Below are 15,925 nucleotides of genomic sequence, written 5' to 3' on the forward strand. Positions count from 1 at the left end.
AAAAGCAACAGAGGGTCCTGTGGCATCTTTAAGACTAACAGAAGTATTGGGAGCATAAGCTTTTGTGGGTAAGAACCTCACTTCTTCAGATGCAAGACTAACAGAAGTATTGGGAGCATAAGCTTTCATGGGTAAGAACCTCACTTCTTCAGATGCAAGACTTGCATCTGAAGAAGTGAGGTTCTTACCCACGAAAGCTTATGCTCCCAATACTTCTGTTAGTCTCAAAGGTGCCACAGGACCCTCTGTTGCTTTCTCTCAAATCATGTCCTCCTTGGCTTCCTTACCTGGCAGAGGCACTCTGCCGGCGTGTAGTGGGTTCCCCTGAAGGCCACATCTGCAAAAGCACAAGAAACAACAAATAGAACCATGATTGTTAGTGCACTCACAGCTTCAAATCATTATAGTAAAATGCACCTTTTAAAATATGAAATCAGTTTCTCACTATCCCTTGGCAGGCACACAGCTCAGCCAACACCCTAAACATGGTGAGTTTGGCCAGGGGAGGCAGGGTGCTCAAGATGGGGCAAAGGGTCCGGGAGGCTTTTTAAGAGGAGCACTGCAAGCACCTAGGGATAAAACTGAAAATTTTGCCACCAATTTTCCACAGGCAGGGATCATTGAAGTCAATATCTCACTCCTGCAGGTAAACAAGGATGCATCTCCTGCATGCGTGTGGCTCAGATCCTTATGCAGCTCACCTCTGTGCTGCTTTGGTCCCTGCACAAGTGATTGCCGATTGGCGCAGGAAAGTTTCCTACAATGAAAAGAACAAAGCAGCTCTGCCAAGGAACCCTCAGCAGAGGATTGATGAGTACCCCCAGAAAAGTTTCCTAGAGATCTCACTAGAGCGTTCCCATGAAATCTCAGTGTGCATTAACACACTGTTCCACCTCACTGCATAGCTGCACAGGGGGATGTGAATCACATGCAAAAATCACAGCTAGTCTTGTATATTTCTATCCCTTAACCCACTTCTAGCATATAGCAAAGGACAGCTCTACCTCATATAACCGAACAGCATCAACTCAAAAAGATCACTTACCAGAGCTCCCCTCTCCTGCATCATGCGCATCAGAGATAGATTGCTGGGACTGGCTTGAACCTGCCTGAGTCAAGAAGAGGTCCTGGCTCGCCACGATACTGGATGACTGTTGCCTGTCCCACCTCGTCCTCCAACTCAACCTCCTTGTTCACGACTTCGTCCTCAGGGTTGAGTCCACTGTCTGCTGTCTCCAGCCGTTGCCCCCCCGGCCCAAGTATCCACAGGGATCTTGGTGGTGAAGGTGGGGTCACCACCAAGGATGGCGTCCAGCTCCTTATAGAAATGGCAGGTCTCCAATGCAGCACCAGAGCAACGGTTTGACTCCCTTGCCTTCTGGTACACCTGCCTCAACTCCTTTATCTTCACATGCCACTGATGCATGCCCTGTTCATAGCCGTTATCCAACATGCCACGAGAAATCTGACCATGGGTATCAAAGTTCCTATGGCTGAAGCTGAGCTGGGACTTCACAGCCGCCTCTCCCCACAGAGCCAGCAGATCCAACAACTCAGGTGTGCTCCAAGTGGGAGAGTTTGCTGCATGGAGCCACCATGATCAGCTGGAAAGATGCAATGCGAGTTCTCCATGCCAAGCAAACAGGAAGTGGAATTACAAAAATTCCTGGATCTTTAAAGGAGGTGGTGCAGATGCCTGTGTACCTGGGTGCAGGGCAGTTGAGTTCGAACTGCTGACTAGAGCAGCCAGGACGGGCATTGTGGGACACCTCCTGGAAGCAATTTACAGCGACATAACCAAGTGCAGTGTCTACACTGACACTTTGTCTATAGAACTTTGCCACAAAAAGCTCAACACCTCAATGAGAGGTGGTTTTATTTTGTCGGCAAAGCTGGAGAGTTTTGTTGGTGGAAGGAGAATTATACTGTGTACATCTCCATTGTTTTGTTGACAAAAGATTACTTCTGTCGACAAAACTCTGTAGTGTAGACAAGGCCTAAGACTTTACTTACGCCCACATCCCTTAAGAAACATTATGATATGCTGACTTAAAGCAGGGGGCTTAGCTAGATGGCCAAGCAGAGAATTCCTCAAATCCAACCTATTCTATCTCTCGCCATCATATGATTCCCATCATTTTCAATCTGGACTTTATAGACCTGAAGCTCCTGCTGTTCATCTTCAGGCACAAAAGTTGGCTGTACATTTTCATGTTGGAGTTTCTATTGCTAAGTCTGAACAGGAATGAACCTGCTGCATGTATCTGCCTCCCCACCCAAATACCTTTGAGGCACTACTTATAGTCCTTGACTCCCAAACTGCAGACAATCAGCTGCTTCCAGTCAAGACGAAAGTGAGTGACTACATTGCCTATTACAAAAAATGAAAAGATACCACAAAACATAGTTCTGAAACCATGTTAAAATGATTAAAACGTCTACAAAAGTTGCAAAGTTCTTTTTCTCCAACTCCATTCTTGATCCCCCCCCCCCCAATTTCTAAAAGTCATCAATAATCTCTTACTAATCAAATTTCAGGGTTTCTCCTCTGCCCTTATCCTATCCCTTGACATTATCAATCACATCTGCATTGACATCTTATCTACACTGGGCTTCCACAATACTGTCTTCTGGTTTTCCTCCCATGATCAGTATACTTTAATATTCTGTATTAGCTGGATATAAGTTACTTAAATTTTGGTACATAATAGATCTAAACAGATGCTCAAATAACTTTTCAGTCAGGTTAGTGCCAGGCAAACTGGAGGATCCCAAAATTCTTTGGGAACTGTACACATATTCACAACTAACATACAGCCACCTCTGCAGACCATGGTAGAAATTCTGCCCCAGAAATCTCCTAGCAGATTTGGAGGGGAAACAAAGAGTAGGTTTTGGGAATTTTTGTTTATTTGTCAAACAGAAGGAGAAAATTTAGGTAGATATAATATAAATCATTTAAATTGGAATCTAGCCAAGATTCTGGGCTAAAACACCCCAATTCTTGCAACAACAACTATTAAAAAGGTGGATCTTGCTGCAACATGTGCATCTAACTGTTCAAACATGCCAGCCAGAATCAGTGTCAAGACTAGAGTTTAATATCATAAAAATATTTTAAAAGTTGAATTACTAAAGTGGCAAACATCAATGATCAGCTACCTAGAGTCATAATTGAAAGTAGAGTTATGTACATTATATTGGGGTGGTGGCACTTCTATTATTAAGATTGCACCAGAATTTCCATTTTAATAGGGGTGAAAAAGGCCTATACAAAGAATGTAACTGATCCTCTAACTCAAAACAAAGAGGTTTTTTTGTAGTTTGTGCACTGCTTTAATTGTCTATGGCAGTTTGTGATGATAAACTAAAAGGTAATTACGACTGTTTAAAGAGTGCCACGTGACTAGTTTTTTCTAGTATGACTTTTTTATAATCCCTTTTTAAAAACAGACTAGAGCAATCTTAACTATCACAAAACATAGTTTTTGTGATTTATACTTAAGTATATAGTAATTTTCTGTAGGGACAAAGTATATTCATTTGAACTAGTTCATTAAACTTTGAATGTCCAATCGAGGTACTCTTCCTGTTCCAAACAAAAACAAAACCCAGGCAAGAGAGGAGGAGATCCTGGTTTAAAAAACCTGCTGGTTCCGGTCAATTACAGTGATCTATTCAATTATCCCACAGTCTTTATATGGAAAGTAGAATCCTGGCTATATTTTCTCTCTGGATAAAGTTATTTGTACTTTATTAAAATAGGCTTTTATTAGCGGGACATAAGTTACCTTAAATTTTGGTACATAAAAATCTACACAGGTAACTCAAACATGTATGTGTGGCATAAATCCCACTGCGATGACTGCATTGTTATGTAATGCATAGCAGAATCAAACGCCAAGGAAGTTCAGTATGTTGTATTTAAAAAAAAAAAAAAAAAAACTAAAGTGAACTTAAAATTTAGAGATTTGTATGACACACCAGGGACCCAGAATCCAACTTGTCAAGGGAAGTGACTTCTACCTGGGTAGGTAATTTCATTTCTCTTATTTATTATTTCTTAACCACAAGTGTGCATGGTGCTGTACACGATAGAAGTATGACGACACTTCATAGTCCAGAAAATCTTACAGTCAAAAAGAGAAGACAAGAGGGACAGAGGGACCCAGACGAGGGGATTCATCTTAGATATTTATTTGCTTTGGTGGCCCTGAAAATGAATCTTTCGGAGGGATTTAAGTGAGAAAGGAAGAAAATGAGTAGAACAGGATGGAAAGGAAGGTATGTGCATAGGCGGCAGTATGGAAGATGTGGAGACAAGAATATGAGAAATCTATCAAGAGGAGACATGTAGGGCTTGTCTACACTTACACCATTGCAGCATCGCTGCGCCACTGTAGTGAAGACACTACCTATGCCGATGGAAGAGCGTCTCCCGTTGGTATAGGTATTCCACCTTCTTGAGAGGTGGTAGCTATGTCAACAGGAGAAGCCCTCCCATTGACATAGCACTATCTACACCGGGAGTTCGGTCAGTATAACTGCATCGCATGGGGTGTGGATTTTCTGACATAAGTTTGCAATATAGCCTAGAGCTAAGACTAGCACCACTGGTATGGCAAAAGAGATATGAGTTATGAAGTGAGATCCAAGATGCAGGCTAGGACAGTTGTGCCTGGCTTTCAAGGCAAGGATGGGAAGTTTAAATTGAATATAGTGAATGATGGGAGCTAATAGAGGGATTCAATGAGAGCAATGTGCATGGATCTACAAGGTAGAATGGTAATTTTGGTGGCAATGTTTTGGATGTAATACAGATGGGCAGGTAGTGTACATCTGGAAGGACAGAGGAAGGAATTCGTTAAAATCAAGGTGGGAGATAATTAGGGCAAGAGTTTTAGCAGTCAGGATATAGAGAAAAGTGAATTTGCAAAACATGGAAGAAGTAGCAGGATATGACTACTTCTCGAGTAGCTAGTCCTGGGACCCACAAGGGGAGAGGCAATTATTGATTTTGTCCAAAGTGGCGTACAGGATCTGATCCAAGAGATGACAATAGCTGAGGTGCTTGGTAATAATGACCATAATGTAATTATATTTAACATCCTTGTAGGGGGGAAAATACCAAAGAAACAGACCATAGTAGCATTTAACTTCAAAAATGGGAACTACACAAAAATGCTAGTTAAACAGAAGTTAAAAAGAACAGTCAAAGGTGAAACAACTGAATGGAGGGTATTACTGGAGAGACAGTCTCTCAGTATTCCATTAGATTTCTGCATCTATATAGATAAGATTCCAGGAATGTCACTGTGGATCACACTGAAGCCTATTATGTCTGTAGAGTCAGCATGAAGCAATGGAATCAGCTACAAGTATGTTCAGAATATCACCAGGTTGCATTATTACTGGGTTTCACCATCTGTGACCATCCAGTTTTTAAGTTCTCAGGCATTTTCACTTTACAAATTACACCTGTGTGGTGTACAGCTACAGTAAGACATGTATTTATGACATACCAAGAGTCATAAGACCATTGTTACCTCTGATATCGCAACCAATCACCGACCTTACTCTACAGCTGATTTGCATAAAACAATTTCACTGGATATATGAGGGCAATTGCACAGATGGCTTGATCACTTGGCCCAGCTGCCATCAACAGCTCTCCCAGCACAACCTCCCCCAGATACAAAACACCACCACAACCCACCAACAATTAGTATGCACAATAAACCCTCAAGGCAAGACACACCCTTCATTCACCATCATCATCAAAAATCAATAAAAATCTATCAGCACAATAGACACCCTCACTCAGACTTACCATAAAACCATAAACCTAAGTGACACACAATTTTTTTGAGTTCTCAGTCATTTTTACTTTATGAATTATACCCTGTACTTGTGAAACAACCCAGCTTTTCAGCTACTAGTATATAAGTAAGAAAGCTGAGTTTTATTTCATTTTTTAAAGGGTATGGGCTTTTAAAGTATGGTCTGAATGTGTTGAAGTAGCCAGCGCTCCTAGACAAATTAGAGGATTGGGCCAAAAGAAACCTGATGAGGTTCAACAAGGACAAGTGCAGAGTCCTGCACTTAGGACGGAAGAATCCCATTCACCGTTACAGACTAGGGACCGAATAGCTAGGAAGCAGTTCTGCAGAAACGGACCTGGGGTTACAGTGGATGAGAAGCTAGATATGAGTCAACAATGTGCCCTTGTTGCCAAGAAGGCTAACGGCATTTTGGGCTGTATAAGTAGGGGCATTGCCAGCAGATCGAGGGACATGATCATTCCCCTCTATTCGACATTGGTGAGGCCTCATCTGGAGTACTGTGTCCAGTTTTGGGCCCCACACTACAAGAAGGATGTGGAAAAATTGGAAAGAGTCCAGCGGAGGGCAACAAAAATTATTAGGGGGCTGGAGACATGACTTATGAGGAGAGGCTGAGGGAACTGGGATTGTTTAGTCTGCAGAAGAGAAGAATGAGGGGGGATTTGATAGCTGCTTTCAACTACCTGAAAGGGGGTTCCAAAGAGGATGGATCTAGACTGTTCTCAATGGTACCTGATGACAGAACAAGGAGTAATGGTCTCAAGTTGCAGTGGGGGAGATTTAGGTTGGATATTAGGAAAAACTTTTTCACTAGGAGGGTGGTGAAGCACTGGAATGGGTTACCTAGGGAGGTGGTGAAATCTCCTTCCTTAGAGGTTTTTAAGGTCAGGCTTGACAAAGCCCTGGCTGGGATGATTTAGTTGGGAATTGGTCCTACTTTGAGCAGGTGGTTGGACTAGATACCTCCTGAGGTCCCTTCCAACCCTGATATTCTATGATTCTATGAAAAGAATGCATTGTACTGTGTGCCCAGACTGTACAGGAAAGTGCATTTAACTTGTGTCTAGCAAATAATTGCACGTTATGTCATTGTTTTAGAGCTTTAAAAAAAAAAACAAAAAAACGCAAACATGGGACATTCCATCCCAAAAACTACCTCAAAGGAACATTAATATTGCAAAATAAAGCACTCCACAGGCTAGAAATGCCAAATTTAATGTTGTCTGCACAATCTTAATACTGCCCTCTTATGCCCTTACAATGTAACTTTTAATTATATGAACATTTATTTTCCTCTGCATGACCCAGTGTGCAGATTAGACACTGAAAGAGAGAGGCCCCAGACAATTGCTGCCTTCATAACAGAGTTTTGTTAGTGGCGCAAGAAAGAGCTTGTGGAATTCATGCTTTACAGGCTCAGCTTAGCCTGGGACAGATAGTGTGTTGTTAAAGTGACCAGGACCTGCAGACTCCACCTCATTCAGTACAAGGGTTGCGCTGCAAGCAGAGCATTAAGCATATGGCCCACACACTGAACAATGAGGATAATAGAAATATTAAAAAGCTGCCTTATTCATGAAGCATATCTAATCTCTTCACTGAATACGGCAGCCTTTTGGGAAAAGTACTATGTGATCATGTAATCCGAGTCCATCATAATGCATATGCACCAGGGGCAGAGTTGGAGTTGTTCAGGCACCTTAATTTTGGCTTTCTAGACCAGAGGTGGGCAAACTACGGCCCTGGGACCCTCTTGCCCAGCCTCTGAGCTCCTGGCCCGGGAAGCTAGCCCCCAGCCCCTCCCCTGCTTTCCCCCCTCCCCCACAGCCTCAGCTCACTGCGCCGCCAGCGCAATGCTCTGGGCGGCACAGCAGCTGCAGAGCCGCAGCCTGATCCAGTGCTCTGTGCTGCGTGGTGGCGTGGCTGGCTCCAGCTGGGCGGCGCAGCTGCCTGTCCTGGTGCTCTGGGCAGCGCGGCTTGGATAGGGGGCAGGGGAGTTCAGGATGGTGGTCAGGGGGCAGGGGTGTGGATAGGGGTCAGGGCGATCAGAGGGCAGGGAACGGGGGGTTGAATGGGGGCAGGGGTCAGGGGGGCAGTCAACAAGGAGAGGGGGGGTTGGATGGGGTAGCAGGGGGCAGTCAGGGGACAGAGAGAAGGGGTGGTTGGATGGGGCAGGGGTCTCGGGGGGGGTCAGTCAGGAAGGAGAGGGGGGGGGTTGGATGGGGCATCAGGGGGCAGCCAGGGGTGGGAAGTCCGGGGGCAGTCAGGAGACAGGGAGCGGCGGAGGGATGGGGCAGGAGTTCGGGGGGGTGGGGCCATCAGGGGGCGAGAAGCGGGGGAGGGGGGGGGCAGATAACCAGGCGTGGCCAGGCCCCTGCCCCCTGTTTGGGGAGGCACAGCCTCCACTAACCAGCCCTCCATACAATTTCAGAAACCCGATGTGGCCCTCAGGCTAAAAAGTTTGCCCGCCCCTGTTCTAGACCATTAGAGATTCCATTTGCAACTTAATAGTCTTTTAATATAGCAGAGGTGGGAAGGTGTTAATGGAATGGTTTACACTTTCTGTACATCTTCCAATGGGGGGAAAGGGGGAGAATCAGACCAAAACCAAAGGGTTTACCAATATAAATTATATGCCATTCACTGTTACCAGTATCTTCAATTCCCCAATTACAGATATTTAAAGTGCAGAAATCACTGCTTTGAAAAATAGCAAACATGGCGATGGGAGACGTGCTGTGAAGCTCTGGAAACGTCAAAATAATCCACAAGAATGCCCCATAAATAGCAACGTCTAATTTCTTTTCTCCGTTTATTTTTACATTTTCAATAACCTTAATTATTTTCTCCACCTACACAGCTTGTCTTATTTGATTACTCATGAGTGACATAAGAATTTTTCACTGACAAGCTGGAGAGTCTGTACCATTAATTTCTGCAGAAACTAACCTTTAATTAATAAAGGTTCTAACCACTACAATTCTGAAGATAACCTTCGAAATGTGAACAGATACAGAGCTGTCTTTTTCTTTCTTCTGGAGGTTCAGCACCTCTGATACTGCTGAGAGCTTTCCGGATACATTGGGCATATTTTATTCACTCACAAAACCTTTCATTAAGATGGAGTGTTAAGTGATGCTGCTGTACAACATGCCTTCCGTTCCCAGAACATGGGACTTCAAATCCCCAAAATCAAACATTAAAAAAACAGGAAACATTCATATGAGGTCTCCCCACATACCCTTGAGAAATGTTATCATTACAAGAAAATCAAATCAAGCTTATGAAGGCCAGGAAATACAGAGTTAATTTGATATTTCATGAACACCCCCCGATAAGGATATCTGCACATTCATTTGGAAGTAGGAATTACACTGGTCTACAATTTTTGAGCAGTCGTCTGCTTCAGAGATAAAATGTGCTATTTATTATGTATTTTGATGTGCTGAATTCAAATATGACAATTAAAACAACTGATTGGCTACTGTTTCTAAGATATTTAAGTTTTTACATTTTATGTCTATGTATATTGTGTAGATAGTAGAGTTTTAATCATAAATTGTAAACCTAGGTCTTTTCATGTGTTTATGGTTGCTTTACATGATAATATTTCACCTGTCCTGTTTATGTAACACTTTAAAAATCAGCAAAAGGGTTATATAAATAAAATGTATTATGAAACAAAAGGCAAAAAACTATTATGTACATAGTTTAGTCCTATTCAGTGTCTACTCGGCGCTTCTTGGCTTGTCTCTTGTATTCATTAAATGGAGTATCTCTTGTCACTGTCCAGCAATAGCCTGCAAGCATTGATAGGCTCCATTTCCCTGACAGCGTTTCTCCATTGGTGCAATATCCTGGTGAAATTGCACGCCGTGCTCGTCGCTCACTGCTCTGCAGTTCAGTGGAAAAAAAATCTAGATGAGAGTGCAAAAAAAGGATCTTTAGTGACATGTTGCAACCAAGGCTTTTGTATGCCTTGAGGAGGTTTTCCACCAACAACCTGTAGTTGTCTGCCTTGTTGTTTCAGAGAAAATTTATTGCCACTAACTGGAAGGCTTTCCATGCCCTCTTTTCCTTGCCACGCAGTGCATGGTCAAATGCATCATCTCGAAGAAGTTCACGAATCTGAGACCTACCTTTATCTTAGCTTCACTTAATCTTGGAAATTTTTCATGGAGGTACTTGAAAGCTGCTTGAGTTTTGTCAATGGCCTTGACAAGTTCTTCATCAGACCCAGCTTGATGTGGAAGGGTGGTAACAAAATCTTCCTTGATTCAACAAGTGGTGGATGCTGAACACTTTTCCTCCCAGGCTCCAGTGACTGTCGGAGCGGCCAATCTTTCTTGATGTAGTGGGAATCTCTTGCACGACTATCCCATTCGCAGAGAAAACAGCAGTACTTTGTGTATCCAGTCTGCAGACCAAGCAAGAGAGCAACAACCTTCAAATCGCCACAAAGCTGCCACTGATGTTGGTCATAGTTTATGCACCTCAAAAGTCGTTTCATGTTGTCATAGGTTTCCTTCATATGGACTGCATGACCAACTGGAATTGATGGCAAAACATTGCCATTATGCAGTAAAACAGCTTTAAGACTCCTCTTTGATGAATCAATGAACAGTCTCCACTCATCTGGATCGTGAACAATGTTGAGGGCTGCCATCATACCATCGATGTTGTTGCAGGCTACAAGATCACCTTCCATGAAAAAGAATGGGACAAGATCCTTTTGACGGTCACGGAACATGGAAACCCTAACATCACCTGCCAGGAGATTCCACTGCTGGAGTCTGGAGCCCAACAGCTCTGCCTTACTCTTGGGTAGTTCCAAATCCCTGACAAGGTCATTCAGTTCACCTTGTGTTATGAGGTGTGGTTCAGAGGAGGAGGATGGGAGAAAATGTGGGTCCTGTGACCTTGATGGTTCAGGACCAGAAATTTCATCCTCTTCCTCGTCTGACTCAAGTGAGACTGATTCTGGTGCATCAGGAACCGGCAGTCCTTCTCCGTGGGGTACTGGGCGTATAGCTGATGGAATGTTTGGATAATGCACAGTCCACTTTTTCTTCTTTGACACACCTTTTCCAACTGGAGGCACCATGCAGAAGTAACTATTGCTGGTATGATCTGTTGGCTCTCTCCAAATCATTGGCACTGCAAAAGGCATAGATTTCCTTTTCCTGTTCAACCACTGGCGAAGATTTGTTGCACAAGTGTTGCAGCATATGTGTGGGGCCCACCTCTTGTCCTGAGCTCCAATTTTGCAGCCAAAATAAAGGTGATGGGCTTTCTTAACCATAGTGGTTATACTGCGCTTTTGTGATGCAAAAGTCACTTCACCACAAACATAGCAGAAGTTATCTGCACTGTTCACACAAGTACGAGGCATCTCTGCTCACTTTGGCTAAACAGAAATGTGTCCCTTTGCAAAATCAAACACTCACAAATAAGAGAGCACGACACTGTATGATTTCTAGAGCTGATATAGGGCAATTTGTTCAGCAAAGTGATGTAAGCTTCATTATGATTGCATCATCCATGACTTCTAGGAATAACATGATGCAGTTCATATCATGTATGACGCAATACCAGCTTCAGATTGCATCATTCATTGTTTTGCCTAAAAAGCAAGTACTGTCCAAACCCAGTCATAGATTTATTCATAGATCCAGTCAAAGATGTATTTTAGTCATTTCTGGCTTAAATTGAGATCCCTTCCCTTTATAACTCACTTATCCTCTGCCATTCCCAAGTCAGGGGTCGTATATACTGACCCAATAGCATATCTTGAAAACTAGAGCCAATCAACAATTTTAAGCATCATTTTCGTTCTGAGTGACCCAGAATTAGTAAAGTTTGACTACATTTATTTCAGAAGCATTTTGGCTGTAGAGCAGTGTTATTAGCCTAAACTGCAGAAACACAGCCATAGTAAATCCCCCTAATATATGACTCTCTTTTGGATGGCCCTTTTGGTATGTTACTCAAGCTGCCCAATGGCATGCCTGCCATGAAGACACTCTGGCTTCATTTTTAATAAGTCCCAGATATTTCCATCTTTTCTGGATTACCTTAGAGATAAGGGGTTGTGAATTCTAACAAATCTTGGTATTTTATTCCACTTAACACAGAGTATTTTCCTAAGGTATTTGCTCTCTAAGGCACTTGGATAACTGACTGTACCTTAGGTGGATTTCCAGTTTTGACCTCCATATGTTAGTTGGAAATAATATTTGAGTTGAAGATTCATAGTTTGATTTTAAAAGTGTAGATTTTCCATAACCAAATCTAGTTAAGATGATAAATGAAGCTGTTGCTTGCCAATTTGTGACATTATTTCCATCTGGACATCCCCACTGGCTTGCATGCTACTACCAAAATATGTGAATTTACTCACTTCTTGTACTCCTTTGCTTTCTAAAGAAATGTTTGAGTTGTGAGTTGCTGGATTCTCATTAGATTTTTTTTTTTCCCATAACTATTAATCCTGTTTTGTGAGCGATGCTTCACTTAACCCTCACTAAACCATGGAGACCACTTTCATGTATGCAACCAGACTGCTGACAACCCCAAGGTAAGACACACTTGTTCACCTCTACGGACAACAGACAAAAATCAGCACTGAAACGAGGTGTACTTGATCTCTGAATCAAAGGGGTAGCCGTGTTAGTCTGGATCTGTAAAAGCAGCAAAGATTCCTGTGGCACCTTATAGACTAACCAACTTATAGGAGCATGAGCTTTCGTGGGTGAATACCCACTTCTTCAGATGCATGTATTCACCCACGAAAGCTCATGCTCCTATACGTCGGTTAGTCTATAAGGTGCCACAGGACTCTGATCTCTGAAGGTATACATGCACCTCTCTCCATATCACAGCAAAAGCTCTGCCAAGATGCTCCAACTAATTCTTCCACCATTCAATACAGCTATACCTAACAGTGAATGTAGCGGTAGAGCATGCAGATGAATGCTGGAATTCAAATCTGTGAAACACCACAAACAATAGCATGTTCTCAATGCTTCCTCATATCTACCTATTGTAGATTCATAGATTTTAGGATCAGAGAGTAAACTTCCTGCACAATCTTCCCCATGGTACAGTAATAAGGTGATTATAGTTAGTTATGCAATGTAAGTTGGCTCCAGGACAGCAAAGGGTGGCAACAGGCTCCAGCAGTAATTGAAGCATAGTCAATACTGTCCATTAATTAAAGCATAAACGCTGGTCAGTGGGCCCACATGCTCTCAGACAGCACCTCCCCAGAGCAGAGGATGAGGGTGAAAGTGGGATACCCTCCCCCTCTCCTCTAAGAGGAAGGACAAAAATTGGCTCATCAGTGCTCCCTGCCAATCCACCTCAGAGTTAAAAAAAGGTTTGTCAGGCCCCTTTGAGCCAAAACAGGATACTAAAACCTGTGTGTGTGTTGAGGGGAGAGGAAGAGCTCAAAAGAGTGCCACTGATCTAGGTGCTTATACATCATCCACTACTGTAGTATCTGAGCACCTCAAAAACAATTAACTTATCCTCACAGAAGTGTTGTAAGGAAGAGGTGGGGAAGTTTTATCATTTTAAAATGGGAAAACTGGCATTCCACTTTAAATCAATCACACTGTGCATATTAATTTTAAAGAAGCTACAGAATTCAGTCCTTAATAGAGATCATGCTGCAATCCTAACTATTGTGCAGTTATTGCTGCCCATAATATAGGCTGTTCTTGTCCCCAGATGAGGCCTCACACTTCCTCTTGGCTAATACATTTAGGATATCCAATAATTTATTCATGGATTGGTTTGTGATGTTATTGCTGGTTCCTCTCCTTGAGGCATTAAGCTTGGGATATGACTTAACAGAATTAGGGGTGTCTGTTCTGCTATTGCTACAGTAAGTAGCTTAGAGGGAGAACGACAAAGCCCTGAGGAGAAAATGACAGCTTGCCAGCGCCACCAACTGTAAATATTTTCCCTGGATCAGGACCTGAAAATTTCACTTGCTAGTGACAAACTGAAACTTTCTATTTTAACTATAGGAAGCCCAAGCCATTGTTTTCTACAAAACATACAATTTTATGTGAGAAATTGTGGTTATAAAGATCACATGTCTTATATTCAGGTTAGGTTGCCTTCCTGAGTCTTCTGACAGACAGCATCAAGGCCACAACTGCAGCCCATCACTTTACCAAGCAGTGGCATGACATACTCTGCATCATTCTGATCAGTTTCAGAAGCCCTGACTGTGAAGAAACATCTTATATGAAGATAACAGACAAGATGAGGGGGAGAGCCTTAGCGGAGAGGCACTGAGCACAACGCATGAAAGACAAAAGCGGACCAAGAGATGGGCAGTTCTTTAAGGTGGGCAATAGCTTGAAAGTGAGGAAGAGAAACACTAAATTGACAAGGAAATTAACTCAAGCATTTGGAGATAGGGATGTATGAAAAACACTAAACAAAACGGTGGTGCACACAATGCCTCCTGCTTCGCGCGGGACGGCAAGGCTCGCTGACGGTGCTCTAGGCAGCGGGCAGTGACGCGATCCTTTGGGAAAGCCGCTTCACCTGGGTCCCCGCACGGAGAAGGCGGCAGCGGGGCAGCCCCAGGCCCGACGGGAATCGCAACGCGCCTGCCCCGGGCCCGCGCTGAGGCGACACCGGGGCAGGCTGCGCCTAGGGCGCGGGCACTAGCCTGGCTCAGGACAGCCGGCCTCGAGCCCCTGCTCGCCCACAGCCGCCGCCGCTGGGCCGCGGCTCAGCCCGGTCGGGAGGCCCGGCCCTGCTCAGGCGAGCGTGAGGTGCCCAAGATGGAGGCAGCGCACCGGGGCCCCGCGCGGCCTCCCAGCGCACTACGCGGGCGAGTCGCCGAGACACCGGCCCGCGGCCGCTGCAGCCCGGAGCCGCCCCCGGCGGGGCTCCCTACTCCGCGCGGCCAGAGCGCCCCCGAGAGCTGGCCCCGCGCTCACCTCGGGTCGGCCGGCGGAGACCGCACTCGCCGCAGGCTCCTCTCGCGCTCGGGCCCTCGACGGCAACGACCGGTACGAGTCGAGTAACCTCAAGGGACCCTCCCTGGGACCCACCCTGCGCATGCGCGCCCTCGGCACCCCACACTGCGCATGTGCGCCTACGAGCGCGGTGTCCTCTGGGAGATGTAGTACCTCAGGTCGAGCGAGCTCCTTCCTCGGGCGATGCCGGGGTCGCCATGACTCCGCCCCAACCCTTCCTGGGGGCTGCAAATCGGGACCAGACTTTGCGACGGGGAGGATAGCTCAGTGGTTTGAGCATTGGCCTGATAAACCCAGGGTTGTGAGTTCAATCCTTGAGGGGGCCACTTAGGGATCTGGGGTAAAAATCTGTCTGGGGTTGATCCTGCTTTGAGCAGGGGTTGGACTAGATACCTCCTGAGGTCCCTTCCAACCCTGGTATTCTATGATTCTATGCCTGGACACGCTGGCCATCCACAGGCTCCGCCCCTACTCTCCCAGGCCCAGCGCTCTCTGGGGCAGTGCGATGGCTCCCTGGGGGCATGCTGGGCTGGGGTGTGGGAGGACTCAGGCCTGCCCTGGGCTGTGCAAGCCTGTGGGTTCCTGCCTGTGCGCTCGGCGCTGCATGCAAGGGAAGCCGGTCTTGTGGGGACGTGATCAGACCTGCCAGGCTAGGTCAGAGCAATGGTCCGTCTAGCCCAGTGTCCTGTCTTGCACCAGTGGCCAGTGCCATGTGCCTCAGCAGGCGTGACCATGCCAGGGCAGTTAGTGCCTGATCCAGCCCTTTCCTTCCCCTTCCTTGTACTTTCTCCAATTCAAATACATCTGTTTGAGCTGGGGCAACCAGCACTGCCCTCAGTAGTCCAAGTGTGGGTGTGCTATAGATCTGTACAGAAGTATTATGATATTTTTGGTCTATCTATCCCTTTCCTTATGGTGCCTACATTGGTAGGTTTTTTGGCTGCCACTACACATTGAGATGTTTTCAGAGAACTATCCCCAATGACTCCAAGATCTTTTTCTTCAGTGGTAACAGCTAATTTAGACCCCCATCATTTTATATGTATAGTTGGGATTATTTTTTTGTACCTATAAACATTG

At 44.8% G+C, this 15,925-nt stretch overlaps 1 protein-coding gene across 4 annotated transcripts in view; it reads right to left on the bottom strand.

Moving 5' to 3' along the window:
* The window catches only part of LOC117882708 (rho-related GTP-binding protein RhoG-like), a 22,685-nt gene extending 7,753 nt beyond the window's left edge, over nt 1-14,932 (bottom strand). The window contains exons 1-2 of one of the 4 annotated variants that reach the window (XM_034781386.1): nt 1,046-6,104; nt 288-337 (exon numbers count right to left, since the gene is read on the bottom strand). The gene's annotated coding sequence lies outside the window, so the exon portion shown is untranslated. Of the gene's footprint in view, nt 1-287; nt 338-701; nt 6,105-14,806 lie in introns of those variants that run through there. The other 3 variants (XM_034781389.1, XM_034781385.1, XM_034781388.1) reach the window with 3 other exon arrangements.
* Nucleotides 14,933-15,925: the final 993 nt, after the last annotated feature.

The sequence above is a fragment of the Trachemys scripta genome, chromosome 9 (genome assembly GCF_013100865.1).
Source record: "Trachemys scripta elegans isolate TJP31775 chromosome 9, CAS_Tse_1.0, whole genome shotgun sequence".
NCBI classification, from domain to species: Eukaryota; Metazoa; Chordata; order Testudines; family Emydidae; genus Trachemys; species Trachemys scripta.